Source organism: Dermacentor albipictus, chromosome 1, assembly GCF_038994185.2.
Source record: "Dermacentor albipictus isolate Rhodes 1998 colony chromosome 1, USDA_Dalb.pri_finalv2, whole genome shotgun sequence".
NCBI lineage: Eukaryota > Metazoa > Arthropoda > Arachnida > Ixodida > Ixodidae > Dermacentor > Dermacentor albipictus.
Window position 1 is genome coordinate 464275317 of NC_091821.1, and position 13314 is coordinate 464288630.

Genomic DNA, 13314 nt, shown 5'->3' on the forward strand with positions numbered 1-13314 from the left:
ACGATAAGCCAGGCTTTCCAAGGTGACGGTGGTCGCGCAAAGCGATCACTTCACTTCTTCGCTTCGTTCAGCATTTATATTGATCATATAGATGACACAAAAAAATGTTATCGTGAGCACAAAAAGCTGCTAAGCAACAGCTTTACAGGATGCTTGCCTCGAGTAACTAGGCAGTGCAATAAGCAATCGCACAATGAGTAAAATAATTCGAGACGATCACCGACCTTAGACTGCACATGACAAAATGTTAATATACACATCAAACATAATAAAAAAGTACGAAGTATTGAAAATGAAAAATTCTATCCATCCGAACGTAGCGCATACATACTAAGGAAACTCATATGGGTTTCTCGGAAAAAAAGCTTCACAGTTGAAGGAAAAATTGTCCATGTCGAGGATTCCAACCTGGGACCGCCGCCTTTTCAGGAAGGAGAGGTGGTGTTCTACCATCTCAGCTTGCTTACCTAGATTACAAACCTGACTCTTATACGCAATGAAACACAGAAACTGACATAATGCAAGCTATTCCCAAGTCGTGCTGCAAGAGGAGTCTACAATCATGCTCCTTTAGTACACGTGCTTGTTATTCTATAGATATGAATGCCATCGCAGGCACATTCGATCGGAGTACCATTTTTAAGACGCAGTTGTGGCTGCCTGCTGCGTCTAGGCATCTCAGCGAAGGTTGGTTTCGGTCTTCGACGCTACCGCATTCAATACCTGTTAAGCCTGGGTCACGCAGCATTCTTACGTCCTAACGAATCTCTGTCACACATCGCCAGGGCGCCTAAGACGGCTCAGCTCCACATTTGGAGAGGCAGCAGCGGCAGAAATGTAGTTCACTGCCAATGGAATGACGGGCCACTAGAATGGTCGTTGTGGCTTTAATGCTGTCATGGAGACTAAGGACAGGGCCTAGGATAATGACACAAACTGCATGGTTCGCACAGACTCACCCCACTATCTTGTATGTGACTGAGCTATTGTAAATAACCTGCAGATTTATTTTATAACTCTCTTCTTCCTGTAACTTGTTGGTGATGGTGTTCACCTTTCTGCACATCAAGACGAAGTTACGCAGTGGTCCCTTTTGGCTGCCACTGCAAAGCGCATTGAAAGCGAGAACGCTTCAAACACTTTAATCGCCGCGCCTGCCGTCACCCTGGCGCAGTGGTGAGGTACAGACATCTTTTACAGCACCGGAAGCGCTGGTGTTAAAAACTGGCTTCAGAAGAACGAACGCGTAAACTTGCACTACAGTTTGGGCCTGGCTCCCATATGCTAGTTAACCTGGCCTTCTGCCCCAAGGATACGGGACGTGTCTTGTTGGAGAGGTCCCAGGAAGTGCTCACCAGCTAGGCCCTGTAGAAACGGAAGCCAGAGCCGTAGTTGACCGCGCTAATAACCTGTGGGCTTGTAAGCATTCATCGAAAGTGCAGAATGTCATATCTGAATTGCGCCGCTTCGAATAAGTGACGAGATACTTCACTCTACTTCACTCCTAAAAACGTTTGCACCCTTTGACGGCTTGTCTCAGCGCCCTCTACCTTCCTGTCAAGAATTCTGTGACACGCTGATAACGCGCAAGCCGTTCGTGACTTGGAAGTATTGGGCTCGCAGCGTTCAAGAAAGAAAATGCGGGCAAGACAGATGACAATTACCGTTGTGGGACAGGGTACGACCCAAAGGGTGCAAACATTTTAAAGAGTTTCCGCATTCGAGAACAGTCGTACTTCGCTTGTGCCAATTGCATACGACAGTCTTTTAAGCATCGTTCACCAGGAGATAGAAGGCTGCATCTGCAGCTTCTCCATAGGTCAATGGTATAGATGATTTCCAACCAACAATTTCATTAATCCATATGAGTGCCCGTCAGGCATTGGCCAAGGTTCGACTTCATTCACATTATTTCGTCAACAGACCTTGCTAACGATCTGCCGGCCTGCATGCTCGAACTCACAGCCTGTAGTTTCATTCTGGCTAACACAACCCGGAAAAGTAATGACGCCCCCTTGATTATAGGCCTATACGAAGTTTTTAAGTGAAGGCCTTATATATTTTTTCCTTTTGTGTAATTTATGTTTTTTATGTTGTTTTACGTGATTTTATGTAATTCTTGTGTAATGTTTTATGTAATTTCCTCTTCACGAACCGTGCTTTACCATGCGGGCTTCCGCAGAACTAATTGGTCATATTGAGTGTCTCTGTGCTTGAAGTTTTCAATTAATTCGTCCTCGCGGGATGATCTGCTACAGCCCTCTGATTAGTTCAGGTAGTAGAGCGACGGCACCAAAAAGGCGTTCGTCCCGGGTTCAAGTCCAACACGGTCAGACGACTATTTTTGCCTTTCATGAGCCTTGCTCCACCTTGCGTGCTTCCGCTGAATTAATTTGCCATATCCAACTAATATTATGTGGGCTGCTTGGGTCACTGTTGCTTAACACCGTACTCCTGTTTCGTTTCATTCCTTGAAGCATTGCACCTACGAAAAAAATTTGGGCCTTGGTTTCTTGTCCGCCAACTTGGCCCTCACTTTCCTTTCTGCTGGAGTCGTGCAACGTCCCCTGCGATATTCCTATGTTACAAGAAGCGCCACGCGATCACATTGTAACAATGATTACGCGGGGAAAAATGTTCCTCAGAAAAAGACAATGTACGAGTGTAAATGTGCCGCTTACGCTCTCAATCCTGCTCTGAGTCGACTGTGTTCAACTGGTTAAGTTCGCCTGCCTTTCCACGCCGTGACGGCGACTACATTTGAAGTCCTAAGACTACCGTGCTGCTTTCGCATGTTGCATTCCCGCCCATAATCGTAACTGTCAAATAAAATTCAACCGATCTTGATGTGGGTAATCTGAACTATGCTCGCAAACACTTTTTTCGAGGTGTCATAAGAGGTCAACGAACAAAGACAAGGACAACACAGGGAAATTACTTGCACTTATTAATTGAAATGAAGACATGATAAATTATTGGAACTGAAAGTGGATGAAAAAGGAACTTGCAGCAGGTGGGGAACGTTACCACGTCTTCGCATTACGCATGCGATGTTCTACCAATTCTATTTGATAGAACATCGCACGGCTAATGTGAAGACGTGGGATCGTTCCCTACCTGCGGCAAGTTGTTTTACAGCGAAGCTGTATACCTCTACCGTCCAAGGAACTTTTCGTGTCGTCAGCAAAAAACTCCCCATAAGTGGGCCGCTCCCGAAGACAGTGCAATGCCGGGCCGACCTGCGGTGGAGGTAAGCAGGCGTTAATCACTCCCCATACGTGGCCGATCCCGAAGATATTGCAATAACGGCCTGACCCGCTTCGGAGGTGAAGCCGGTGCTTTTTCATCCACTTTCACTTCCATTAATTTATCATTTCTTTAATTGAATTATTCATTACAAGCAGTGGCGTAGCCAGAAATTTCGTTCGGGGGGGGGGGGGGGGGGCTCACTTTGCAGCTCGGCCTCCTCTTTATGGAATTAGTCGAGGGATATATATAGATATATATTATCATCATCATCATCATCAGCCTGGTTACGCCTACTGCAGGGCAAAGGCCTCTCCCATACTTCTCCAGCTACCCCGGTCATGTACTAATTGTGGCCATGCCGTCCCTGCAAACTTCGTAATCTCATCCGCCCACCTAACTTTCTGCCACCCCCTGCTACGCTTCCCTTCCCTTGGGATCCAGTCCGTAACCCTCAATGACTATCGGTTATCCTCCCTCCTCATTACATGTCCTGCCCATGCCCATTTCGTTTTCTTGATTTCAACTAAGATGTCATTAACTCGCGTTTGTTCCCTCAACCAATCTGCTCTTTTCTTATCCCTTAACCTTACACCTATCATTCTTTCCATTGCTCGTTGTGGCGTCCTCAATTTGAGTAGAACCCTTTTCGTAAGCCTCCAGGTTTCTGCCCCGTAGGTGAGTACTGGTAACACACAGCTGTTCTACACTTTCCTTTTGAGGGATAGTGGCAACCTGCTGTTGATGATTTGAGAATGCCTGCCAAACGCACCCCAGCCCATTCTTATTCTTCTGATTATTTCCTTCTCATGATCGGGATCCGCAGTGACTACCTGCCGTAAGTAGATGTATTCCCTTACGAATTCCAGTGCCTCGCTGCCTATTGCAAATTGCTGCTCTCTTCCGAGACTGTTAAGCTCGGAAGCTTAACAGTCTATAATATATATATATATATATATATATATATGTCATTCAACAACCTTGTTTATATTTTCGTACATATGCAACGACCAGGGGAAAATCGCAATGACGCTGTCCTTTGTTAGAATGTATTGCGCAGGAGCAGCTGTCAGCGCTCGTGTATTGCGAGCAATTGCTCCGAAATTATAGTCGCAACAGAGAGCACATGTAAAAAAGCAGGAGTTCTACAAAATATACGAGCGCGAGTCAAATGAAAGTGAGCCAATGCGAATATATGATAAACGGGGTACTTTATTTAAGAGTAGTCACCATGAGTATTTAGACACTTGTCCTACTAACGAGTCGCGCAATTCCCGTCTCATAAAACTCCTTGGGTTGCTGCCTCAAAAATCTGTATATGACTACACGTCATCTTCCGACACGAATCTAGTTCCCTTGAGCAGTTTTTTTCAAATTTTACCAAATGTGGACGACGCAAGGCAAAAGGTCTGGGCTGCATGAGGAATGTTGCAACGTTTCCCACTCGAACTTTGCCAGTTTCGTATTAACCTCATCAGCGACGTAGGAACGGGCAATGTTTTGAAGCAAGATGTTTCCAATGCTCAATTTTCCACGTCGTTTGTTCTTGATTGCGACACGCAGCCGATCCGACCTTTCACAATATCTGAAACGATTTAGAGTCTCTCCAGGTTTTGAAAATTCGATCAATAATGGCCCCTAAAGATCTAAAAAGAAGTCAACACTTTTCCGACAGAAATGACGGCCTTTGTTTTCCTTGGGAGTGGTGAATTCAAATGCTTCAACTGTAAGCTTTGCCGTAGTGTTTCAGGCTAGTAGTAGCGGCACCATGAGTCATCCCCGGTCACATTTGCAGACAAAATGTCGCCACCCTCATCTGGGATTCTTTGACGTGCACTTAAATCTAAGGGCGTTTTCGCATTTCGCCTCCATCGAAATGCAGCCGCCGTGACCGGGATACGATCCCGCGACCTCCGTGCTCAGCAGCCCAACACCATAGCCACTGCGCAACCACGGCCTTTTCAATTGTGTGGGGGATGATTGCACGGTGGCTTTGGCCCGGCCATGGATCGTCTTTGTAACTTTCATGTCCTTTGAACAGTTTGCTAAAATGCTTCACAGTGGCCAATGAAACGCAATGTTCAACGCATACGGCAGCCATATGGCGAATAACTTATTTTTGGGAAACATCTTCATTTGTCAAAAACCTCACGACACCAAGCTGTTCAACTTTTGGAGTGTCCATTACGCCACGTAACCCTGTTCAACCCAGTGTATGAGAACATTAAAGAACATTTAACCTCACCTCTGCATGTCACTTGTAAATGAGATGCGTATGTGCTACGCGCATGCCTCTAAAATAATGAACCGAACCATCACTGCGCGGGGCGGCTTGTCTCACTTTCATTTGACTTGCCTTCGTACATTAGAAATGCGAAGATACAATGGAATATACAAACGTGAAGATACAGCGTGATACAGGGCAAAAATTGGCAATGGAAACAAAGTTCACTGCGCATATACAGAAAACCTCGCAACAAGATGTTTAAATATACGTATAAGTCTCCAATAAATCTACGTACCTAAGAAAAAGTCACTAAATATAATGCGTCAAACAAGGCAAATAAACAGGTTGCGCAACCACAGATCACAGCACCCCCCCCCTCCCTCCACTCTCAAAATGTATCGCGTGCGGCAGAAGGCGGCGCGCTTCCTCCCCTCTTTTCTCCCATGCGCACACAAGCGAACGCGTTGCAATCCATCGAGTCCCCGCAGTGCTGGTGGCGAACGACTAGGCATTGTTTCTTTTTCTCGTCTGCTAGCCAGAAAGTGTCCAAAACTCTGCCAGGTGAAATTGCAGTCGGCCAGAGAAAAACGAACGCGCATCCATGTGTGCCGCGCGGTGGTCGATGCAGCACGAGAAAAACGCATGCGCTCTGGCTGGATCGGGAGCCCGCGGGTTGCGAGAACAACAAAAAAAAAGATGAGAAAGAGGCATAATGTATCCTCGCGAATAAAAGTCTAGGTAAAAAAAATAAATAAGAATTTAGTTACAATGGTGGCTTTAGTGTCTTGACATGGATGCTTTGGCGCAGGTGAAAAAAAATTCATATTCTTTTCTGTGACCTGATGGCACAAATGAACCACCACAACGCTTTGTCTCATCGGACGCCGCTGCGTGCTTTGTCAACTTGTATCACGATGTACGACTTTAGAAAGGTCGATGCACCTTTGGCGTCAAATGCTTACAACAGCATTAAACCCACAAAGTTCCGGAATCGAACATCTAAAGCACGACTTTGGAAATGTCAATGCACCTTTCGCATCAAAATGTTATGAGAACTTTATACCCACAAAGTTTCAGAATTGAAATCCAAGCGCTCCGTAGATTCCGCGGCCTCCACGAGATGCCGAGACGAGCCCGCTCGCCATCAAAACGCCGTTGAAATTTTGTGCTCGGTGGGGCTCCTTGCGTTACGATATGTGACTCCCGATGCATGGGCGTTTCCGCGAAATCCAGCCCGATTTCGCAATGTTCGCGCTAAAATGTCTTTTCGGGCGTGAATTCAGGACATTCTAGACAAAATCGAGCATGATTTCCGGCGCCGAGAGTTGTTTTTGTCGTCGGCGCATGACAGCACGAAAAAATTTCGGGGGGGGCTCAAGCCCCATAAGCCCCCTCCCCCCCCTGGCTACGCCCCTGATTACAAGTAATATCCCCTGTGTTGTCCTTGGTGTGTGCTTGTTGGCCTCTTCTGATAATATTAAGAAATTGGGCCCCTCGGTTAACCCCTTTCTTCTCGTTTTTCCTGGGTTTGTCACTTGAGATCTAAAAGCCGGCCAGCGACTACAATACGTGACCGCTTAACTGGTGAACCTTTATTGCCTATCATAAATTTTACGGGTTCAAAACCTCAAGCATCAGATCTCTACACGGCAGAGACCACTCCCGACCTTACACCCCAGCTTTTTATCGTAGGGGCCAGTCGGGATGAACGGTGCAGTTCTGTGGTGAAATTTTTTACTGCAACAGCAATTAGATGGACACTCCAGACGCATTCTTTTTGTCGGCGTCGCCATGATGTTCGGCATAAAGTCCAAGGGCAACAACACTATCACCACGCATCGTATGTGTATGTGCGAATGAAAGCATGCGAGGGAAGCCGAGGATCGCGGCTCAATCTGGAGCGCGCGAAGGAAGAAAGCGGAGAGCAAACGCGCCATCTTCCATCGCCCGAAAGCCCGTGGGGGCATGGGAGAAAGGGAGGGGAGGCAGAGGGCGGGCGTTGTGCTCCGGCAACAACTGTGCATTTCCCGAGCGGCGCAAGGGCAACTGACGATCGCCGCTCAATGTCGCGCACCATATATGGAGGAAAGCCGGGAGGCAGCATGGAAGGGAGGGGTGGGGGGGGGGGGGGTGGCGGCCTTGATTTCGCCAACAAGTGCCTACTTTTCACCGCCGCGCGAGGTCGCGCGCGCCGTATCTTGAAAGGGATCTGCAAGCGGGTCATTCCTTTGTGCGCGCTGTGTTCTCGTCGCTTTTGTGTTGGAGCGACAGACCACGCGATGCTCACTTCGTCTCAGCAGAAGTGAGATGGGCAAGTTGGTACATTGCTTGCTGCTGCTGCCGCACTTGCTCACACTAGCGCTTTGACAGCGAGTGTCCTCACTCATCGAATGTGATTTGTTCATGCTTACTTGTGCGCGCTGACGCCATGCTTGTTAATTCATTTAGCGAATGTTTTCAAGTCTATGTGACCGATAAAACTACAATGTCCTTGCTTCGTATAGCTGTCTACTATATTGCAATCGCAATCGATGCTTCGTCTTCCAGGCGAAGCTGCGACTTTTTGCCCCATCACATTCATACGAGTTTAGCTGTTCTAAATATAAGTCAGACAGTTGGCTACGATAACACAGCTTTCCTTAAAGTACGTTAGAGAAGCTTTGAAAACTGGAATTCACAAACAACAATATGGGCTGACTGCACCGTTTCTTTTGGTAGGAATGGAACGTAACGTTGGAGGAATAAGACACATGATACAAGGCTTTGACTATTTGTCTATCTAATGGTATACTTGGGTAGGTCGGTTTTGAAAGCAACAGAAGGACCTCTATCTCAGATCCCCCTGACACCTGTGGCCCTGGCCAGCTCTGACATGATTTGAATAAAATCTCGGCGCGACAGAGACAAGGACAAGAAGAAACACAAAGGTGCATCACAAGCGCTGAAGAATAACTGCACAACTAATAATTTGCACTAAGACTCGTCTTTTAACCACGTCTTTTAACGCTTTTTTGCCATATCACACCACCAGATAACAAAGATGGCCGCTGCTGAGCGCAAGGTCGCGGGATCAAATCACGGCCACCGTGGCCGCATTTCGATGGGGGCGAAATGCAAAAACACCCGTAGACTTGCATTTAGGTGCACATTAAAAAACCCCAGGTGGTCAAAATTATTCCGTAGTGCTCCACTAAGGTGTGCCTCGTAATCATATGGTGGGTTTGGCATGTCAAACCCGATAATTTAATTAAGGTGGTCCGACATGTTCGAAATATATCCAAATAGTTCTTTGCACGGGTGTATCAGACTAAACCACCAACAACAACAACGAAGAAACACGTTCATCAATTTTTTTTTATTCTTACTATTATATTTAATACACTGCTTCATTTCGGTGACTGCGCAGTAAAACAAATAACCAAAGAACAAACCAGCAACACCCAAAAGAAAACTATACCCCCCCCCCCCATTTGTCATTTACCTTAAATAAATTTCTGGGTTTCAAATGGGGTGCAGTGAGTGCAACATCAGGGTGTCTAACAACCGGAAAAACCGGGAAAACCGGGGATTCTCAGGGATATTGAGTAGTCTGGAAAAACTCAGGGAAAACTCATGGAATTTGTGGGTCTATCAGGGAAAATTAGCTGTAATCTTATTGAAAGGGTTGAAAGTCATGGTAATGCTGGCTCGAATAATAGACAGGAATCGTAATGAATCGTCTTTGACACCCTGTCGTCGGCTGGAGGAGTTGCTAGTGTACACTCAAGGACCAATTTTCCGGATTCCCATCAATTTGGACGCCTTCGCGGCATCACCACGTACCCCATAGAGTCAATGTATCAGAACGCCTGAAATTTCGGACGCAAGAACTCTTCGCCGTCCAATTATTCGGACGTTTTGCCGTGACCGCAGGTCCAAAACGGCATTATTCAATACCACCACCGCTGCCAATTTGATTACCTCGCCGCCTCGAACTGGCGCTATCGCACTCAGATCCGCTTGCAGCCGTAGGTACTATTGCGGCAAGGCTAGGCCTAGCTGCTTCGACGTTCGCTATTAAGGCTCTTGCCCTTGGGTGCCGCGTTTTTTAATAAAAGAATTCGCTGCTGTCAGCAATGGCACGGACTCCGCCTTTGTGGTCCTCGCGATTGGCTTAGAAGCTTGGAAAGTGCGGTGCGTTGCATAATTCCAGTTCCTGAAAGTCAGCTTTTCCTCTGAACAGAAGTGTTAATTGGTGAAGCATACGCAAAGTATTGCAGTAAAGCATAAGAAGCGGCGTGTGAAGGGGCTGTTGTTCCGAGACACAGTATGTATTCCTTAATTATACTATTCACGTGTGCACCCGGTATTTCCTGTCACATTGGGAGCACCAATATGCCTAATACGTGTACCGACAGGCCTGCAGAGCATTTTCGAATTTGCTTGTGGCGGATTGAGCCCTTAAGGGCAGTAAATGGCAACCATTTATTTTTTCCAACCGGTCGATTTTTCGAACGTCTTCGCGGCCCCTAGTTAGCTCGAAAAATCGGACGTGGACAGTGAAACTGACCAAGAAGATGCTTCAAATGGTCCGTGCGGCGAACGAGTGGGGGAAGGCGGACAAGAACAGAAAGGACCTACGCATTGGGGAATTACAGGAAAGGAAGCATGTTACCACCGTTTTGAGCTGAAAAAAACAAAGTGTTGGCTGATGCTGAGATGCAAATGTCCCTCATCCAAACCAAAATAAACTCTTTAAAGCAGTGAAACATAATACTGAGGTGTCGTTACGGGCTGAGAGTATGTCGGGACACTTGGGGCTTACTTACGAGCTCTTGAGAGAGAATCTCAATCTTGACAAACTTCGGGCATCATACCACTGACCTTGCTATCAGTTGATAGAAATAGCTCATATTCGAAAATATTTGCTTGTGTATGCATCTCCTTTTTATTTGTATTTGAGAATGTGTGACTCGATTTATTTTATTTTCAAAGACATTTTATTTGCTGTGCATTTTCCTAACCCCTCCCTCCCTTCTCTTCTTTTTTTTTTTGAATAGCATAAGCACTATTCCTCAGTATTGAAATTGCATTAGGTCGTTTTTTTTAGCTTTTTTATATGCTTACTGGAGAGTGACAGCATCGGGTGATATGGTTTCAGCCCGTCTTGACATAAAACGTAGTTCTGCATCACTCAGGGAATGTTGCATAAGCACTCAGGAAAAACCTGGAAAACTCAGGAAATTTGGCAATGCCAACTTGGTGCCAAATGCCAAATGCCGACATATCATGTTACATGATATGTCGTGTCGTGGTATCATTGAGCACTCTGACTGGAACTAAGATCGTGGCTTCGTGTGTCTGCTGATGTGTCCATAGATTTTCGTGATTGCTGGGTGATTTCGATAGCTTCAAAAAATAAACTTTTATTACTCAAAATATCGCGATGGTGTATTTGACAATAATCCTCGGTGGTTTCTGTGACAACTTTTTTATATACATTAGTAGCAAACTTCAACAGCACAGTTTCAGGCTTATATAACTGCCTTTCAATTGGAGAAGTTAGCTTAATTGATGTGTAGGAAGCTTGAAGACATTAGCTATATCTTTGTCCTGTGTTGCCAATAATGCTAATAAGATATGCAGACAAAATCAGCTGACCATTCAGAGCAATCAGGCATGCTTTCCAAGATAGCGTATATGCTAGCTGTGCCTTCATACAATTAGCCTCATGCACAGTGTTCTAACATGCGGGTTTCTGTATATACAACTGCAACGTTGTTCTACGCTTGGAGAATTTGCTTCGAAAGGTAATGATTATAAACATTACCTTGCGTATATCTTAGTCAAATAGACAACAGCTTATATGCATGGTATATTTAAGTGTTAATGTGTAATTTTTTTGCCATGTCCGACCCGATCCTGGACAAGTTCGTACCGCCAATACTTTTCCCGTGTGAACCTCGATGAACAATGTTCCAAGCTTTCTGCACCTCTGCTCACAATTCCGAAAGTTATTGCGCAATTTTGAGGACGTTGCACAGCCTCTCACCCAGCTTCATAAGAAGCAAAAAAGCAGCTTTTTTTTCTTTTTTTTCAACTCTCGTCAAGCTACTGCGCTCTCGGAGCTTACTGTGTGGTTTGCTTGGCCACCCCTTCTCGTCGACTTTGATGTGTCCGCTCCAATGGAAGTTCGTACCGATGCCAATGGTTTTGGAATCGGTGCTGTTCTGGCTGAGCGCCAGGACGGATGCGAGTGCGTTATTGCGTACTCTAGCCGTCTTCTTTTACCTTTGAAGCGCAATTACTCCGCTACCGGACGCGAAAGCTTTGATTTCGCTTGGGCAGTGGATTCGCCCATTCAGAGTTTGGTCCGGCCATTCACATTCATCACTGACGACCACGCCTTCTACTGGCTGTCTTCCCTAAAATATAATAGTGGGTGGCTCCCTCTGTGGGTTCTGCGCTTTTAAGGGTGCTCCTACACAGTCGTGTACTAGACCGTCCGGTTACATGAAGACAACTGCTCTTTGCGCCATTCAGCGACCTTTCAGAGAGCGGCGAGCGTATTTGTGAGATCTCGCTCAGAGAATCGCTTGTAGAACTTACTAGCAGAACCTCAGCTTAACTTCTTGGACATCTCGCCATTTTCTTAGTACGTTTGTGCTCCAGAATGGTGTTTTCTACGGTTACAACAGGCATCCTGGCGGCCTTAACCAGCTCCTGGCCACTCCCGCTCACCTGCGCGGTAGTGTCCTCGTGCAGATACGTGAGGTTCCTATCGTTGGTCATCTTCGCCTCTTTCCGACCAGCAACATTGATCCACATCAGTTACTTCGGCCATGGTCCTTATTGTCCCGTTTGCCGTTGAGCTGCTACCTTTGACTCCCTGCCAGTGTCGCAAATAAAAAAAAAAGTAGCAGTACTCCCAGCAGGCTGCCGTCAACTCCTGAGGTAGTTATAATCCGAGTCATTCCTTAGGCATTGTGTTTATCTCCTTGGCAATTTTCCTGAGTCGGCGGATTGCAATGCATGGGAACTACGCGATCAAAGATGCTCTTCCGACCAGCTCTATGTCAAGGATTGGTGATGAGCAATTCGCACTCTGCGAGCCAGAGGGGATGGGGCAACAACAAACCCACCCCGCGTGCGTTTATTGAGGGTTCGACTGCTGACCGGCGATAAGGTCCACGCCTGATCAACCGTGAACCAGAGGCATGAGACGGAGGGCGACGTACAACACACACATTCAGTTTAATAAAATAAAATCATGCGCGAGACTTACTGGAAAAAAGAACATACAAATTAAAAGCAGTGGGGCCTAGTTCGCGGAAGGCGTGCGGGTCACACAATGCACGCTTTGACGCTACTCGTGCGACCCTAAGCCCACCACGTGGGAGCTCCTAAGACTCGCGAATAACCAAAAAATACGCGACACACATAAAAAATGCACGCGACAATAAACACGGCAAGCACTACACTAACAGAACATACAAGAATCAACACGCGATGAATAAATAAATGGAAGATTAAACACGATTAAAAAAATAAAGTCCGGTGGAAAGTTCTGAGAGTGGGCTGGAACACGAGGCTTATCTGTGGCGTGCTTGCCGAGTTCCCGATCTGAAGAGCATCGGGCTGCTGGTACCTCGCTGCCGAAGATCTTGACGGACTTGCACCGTCTGTCGATCGAACGGCGAAGACTTCGGCCTGGAGGTTTCAGCCTGCCGACCACATCTTCAGTTGTCTCCCGGTGCACGACCACGCTGCTCCGTCTTCCAAACCGCTCTCCCGGCTCGCCGAGCCGCCTCCTCCTCCGTCACGCTCAGGCGACCCACGTGACCAACCCGTCGGGCGGGCTC

General features: G+C 46.7%; 1 protein-coding gene across 4 annotated transcripts in view; it reads left to right on the plus strand.

Moving 5' to 3' along the window:
* LOC135905603 (scoloptoxin SSD14-like) overlaps positions 1-13314 on the plus strand; it is a 153697-nt gene that overhangs the window by 126198 nt on the left and 14185 nt on the right. The gene's annotated exons all lie outside the window — the stretch shown is intronic.